Here is a 4,929-nt window from a genome sequence, read left to right as displayed (position 1 = left end):
CTTGAAAGGTCAAGAAGGCTAATAAGCCTTTTTGCTAACCAACCAAGAAAAAAGGAGAGAAATCTTCATTACATGTCATGAATGAAAGAGGAAACATTGCTCCAGACTTTATAGAAATTTAGAAATAAAAGGTTGTAAAAGAGTACTATGAATAACTTTTTGCCAACAGATTATGAGATGGAAAAATTCCTAGGAAGATGAAGGCAGATTCAAGAAGAAAGAGAAAACCTTAAAGGAATTATAACAGATAAGGAAATTGAATTTGTAACTTAAAATATTCCCATCAAAAACCCCACAAGCCCAGAAGTAGCAAATTTGGTAATGTCTACCAATATTTAATGAAGATATAATTTACAAACTCAGAAAAGTGAAGAGTGATTATTCCCAACTCATTTTATAAGGTCAGCATTACTCTTTTCCCAAAACCAAACAGAGAAATTATTAAGAAAAGAAAGCTACAACGAGTATACACTTTTTTAAAAAAACACAGTACTGATAAATAAAGACTGAGAATAGATCAGCATGGTTTAACCAGATCTGTGCAGGAATGCAGCTACAAGGATAAACACTTTCCCCAAGATCAAGAACAAAGAAAAGATGTTCTCTCCCACCAGGTATGTTTAACACTGACTGAAGGTTCTAGCCAGAGAAAAAAGAGAAATAAATTCAAGACATTATCCTTTATGTGGAAAATCCCAAGAAATCTATTTAAAAAGCTATTCAAACTAATAAACAAGGTTAACAGAACTTTAGGATCTAAGATCAACATATAAAAATCAATCATGTTTCTACATTTTAGCAATGAACAACCTGAAAATGAAAGTAAGAAAACAATTCCATTAGCAATAGTAACTACTATTGTTAATAGTAACAATTGTTAATAGTAACAATACTATTGTTAATAGTAACAATTCCATTTGCAATAGTAAAAATATATACTAGGGATAAATCTGACCAAAAAATTGCAAGATCTATCTATTAGTTTCTTTATTCCAGTCAGTGTTGCAACTTGCAAAATCCATCAGTTTCTTTGGGTGAGAAGTCTAGGCTTGGCTACTCTGTTTTTGTTTGTTTGTTTGTTTGTTTGTTTGTTTGTTTGTTTGTTTGTTTTGCATTGAAAAGCTGGCATATAGGCCAGAGATGCAAGGGGTGAGAGGATTCACCAGAGACAGAGTGGGGAACAGAACAGGCAGATTGACAGAAATACACTGCCAAGGGGAGCAGCGGGCAAGATAGGAGAGGTCTGCTGCCCTATGTGGATTATCTCCCTGGCCAGCGATGGAACTCAAGCCACAGAGGTGATAGTACTGAGACTTAACCCCTACACCACCAGGGAGGCCCAGTATGGCTTTTCTGAATCCTTTGCTCAGGTCTTATCAGACTGAACCAAGGTGTCAGCTGGAACTGTGGTCCTCATCTGACTGTCGGGAACTTTTACAAGCTCGTTCGGTTTGTAGAATGAATCCAGTTCATTGCAGATATAAAATTCATGGAAACGTTCATCTTTTTCTGAGGTCAGTAGGAGTGTATCTCCAGTGCTTCATCCTTTTTTTTTATCTTCAATTTTTTTCCTTTCTTTCAGTTTTATTGAGATAAAATTGATATACAGTGCCATACAAGTTTATGTTACTCTTAATGATTTATATATGTTGTGAAATGATTCACTCTCCTTTACAAACTCTTTTAATTAAGTCAGGCCTATTTGAGTTTATACCCTTTTTTATTAACTAAAATCAACTAATTAGTAACCTAATTACAGGAATGAAATCCCATTTTACTCACAGGGCCTGTCTACACTCAAGGGAAAGAAAGAAATTGTATGGAGCATGGATGCTGAGAGACACGAGTCCTGGGACCCATATAGGACCCTGGTACCCAATCTGCCAATCATGACCTGTTTACTGAAGATGACAAAACGTTGTTGTGAAATATTAAAGGGCTAGTAAATGGAGAGATATATTATGTTCATGGGTTGGGAGACCTAGTATTACTAGGTATCAAACTCTTTCCAAATTGATTTATTGATAATGTAATCAAAATCAAAATCTCAGCAAGCTTTATTGTAGGCATTGACAAATTGATTCCAAAATTCATATGGAAATGTAAAGAGTAGACAAAGAATCTAGAATAGCCAAAACAACTTTGAAAAAGAAGATCAAAGTTGGAGAATTAAACTTCCTAATTTTAAGACTTAGTACGTGGCTTAAAGTATTAAGTCTAAGCAGTATGAGCATCAACATAGATAAGCCAGATCAATGAAATAGTGTAGAGATTTAAGAAACAGGCTCACATATTTATGAACAACTGAATTTCTACAAAGGTGAAATAAAACCCTGTGGATAAATGACCCATAAAAAATATTAAGAGAAAAAAACCTAGCCACAGACTATTTGAAATCATATAGCGGATAAAGAACTTGTAACTAGAATAAGAAAAACATCTAATTTTTTCAAGTGAACAAAAGATACACAGATGACAAACACATGAAAACATTCAACATCATTGATCGCTAAGAGAATCGCAAAACAAAGTCACAAATCTACAGATTAAGCATGTATTAGAATGACTAAAATTAAAACATTGACCATGCCAAGTGTGGCAAGAATGTAAAGCAACTACATCCTCATTTGGAAAACCATTTGGAAGATTCTTAAAAAATGAAACATAAACCTATATGAACAAATAATTCTACTCCTAGGTCTTTATGAAGGCTTCTCGGTGAATGTCCACGGGATAGCTCTAACCCGTTAGTAATAGAAAGCAGTACAATGAGGCAGGAGAGACAGAGAAGGGAGGGAGAGGCTAAATAGGGACACAATGTCAGCAATAGATTATTATCTTGACTGGTGATGATTTCACAGGTGTATATACATGTCAAAATGCATCAAATTAAGCTCCTTACATCTGTGGAGTTTTCAACTCTATTTCAATAACCCATTTTAAGAATTTCAAGTTTAACATGTTTGGCAATAATATTTCAGAGGTGATACATGGACTTCATATTGCCTCAAATCAGCAGGGACACTATATCAGGTTGTCCCTGTATTAATGATGCCAAGTTCTGGGGACTTGGTAAAGTGATGATTGCCAGATCTTTCCATTATAATGATGGATTTTTCCTTTTGTAACTAGTGAAAGAACTATAGAGTGATACATTGAGACCAACTTCCTTTCACCAAATGATTTGTAGGAGTCAGCAAAGTATTTTTGTCAAGCTCCAGATAGGAAATAATTTAGGCTTTGCAGACAATATTATCTCTATTTCAGTTACTCAATCTGCCAAGGTAGCATAAACACAGTCATAAGCAACATGCAGATGAGTGAATGTGACTATGTTCCCCTCATAAAACCTGACTTATAGACATTGAAATTTGAATTTATGCAAATTTCACATGTCAAGAAATAATGCTCTCCGTTAGATTTTTTCAGTAATATTTAAAATGATCTAAACTCGTAAAATAAATAAAATCAGGGGGTGCACTGAATTAGACTGTAGTTTGCTGACCCCCCTCATTTATAGAATCCATTTATGATACTTACATGAATCAATTATTCCACTGAGGCTTTGCAAAAGAATAATTTTCTAATTCAATCATTCTTTTCACATTTATTAACTGACATTCTCCTGGGGAGAGCTGCTTCTCATCAATTAGCACTTGAAATGCACTTTCTTTTCAAGAAGCAGGACAAATGATTCTTTCCCTACAATTAACAAAGATTTACAACTTTGAGAAAGAAATTAGCAACTTTCATGTCCCATGAAGGTCAATGATTTCTTCTCTCTTTCTATATAAAACTGTATACTCTTTGATTTTTATTTATTCAATTATTAATAAAGCATTTATAATCAATCATAGTGTTTTTCTTCCAGTTCATTTCTCAATGACTTACAATGAAGTCACGTCTGATAGCAAAATGAGTTAGCTTATTTGTTTCAAGGAGTAACTAGTATATAATGAATTTGCTGATCATTTTCTCATATGTAGATGTTGGAGAGGAAGTAACGGACATGCTAGGTCTGTTATCACACTTATCCTCACATTTTTATGAGGTTGTTTACTGAAGGAGAAACTGGAAGAGATTAAAAGCCTTCATCTCAATTTGGCCTGAGTGACTCCAAAGCTAAAGAATGCATCCTTTACCCCAAATGAGACACCCTACAACCTCATGCTGGACACTGAATTGGATTGGTCAGGGGGACTGGTGTGTGCCAGGGGCCCAGTGGGCTCAGTGACAGACTACTTACCCCCTCAGGGCTGTTACCCACCCTGGCCGGGCCAGGATACCCAAACCCACCAGCTTGGCTAACATTAGGAAGAAAGGAAGGCACTAAGAAGTAAATCCACATTGGGTTTCCCATAACTGAGCAACCCAGCACCCAGAAGCATGACAGAGACTGAGAACTGAGACAGCACCATTGAACCAGCTCCCTGGGGAGGGAGGATATGAGTGATGTCTACCTTGCTAACCACACACCTGGGGAAACACATCATTCCTGGCCATGAGGTCACATTCCTCCCTCAGACTCAAAGGAGAGTGAGTTGAAAAACAAGCTAGAGTAATCTTTGCTTTCTCTCTTCTCCTTGCTAAGAAGGAACTGACTGCTGGCTTTCCTACTGCTATTAATGACATGTAACTAACTATAAGTCATTGCAACTGTCTTTTATAAATGCAGAGATCAAACATTTGTTCACACCATAAATGTGTGCAATAAATCTACTTCCATCAAGTAAGAAAAAAAAATTACCCAAAACTCAACTGCTTAAAACAACCATTATGGAATCAGGAGTGCAGGCCAGATGTCTCTGCTCCATAGTGTCTGGATTCTTGCTGGAAGCCTCCCCAGTTGGAAGTTAGACTCATCAGAAGGCACATTTACCCACATGTCTGCTGCCTGGATTGAGACACAAAAAACAGATTGGCCTCCAG

The sequence above is a fragment of the Talpa europaea genome, assembly GCF_964194135.1.
Source record: "Talpa europaea genome assembly, chromosome: 6".
In the NCBI taxonomy this organism is placed as follows: domain Eukaryota; kingdom Metazoa; phylum Chordata; class Mammalia; order Eulipotyphla; family Talpidae; genus Talpa; species Talpa europaea.
The sequence above is the reverse complement of the archived record's forward strand: the minus strand, read 5'-3'. Positions refer to the sequence as shown.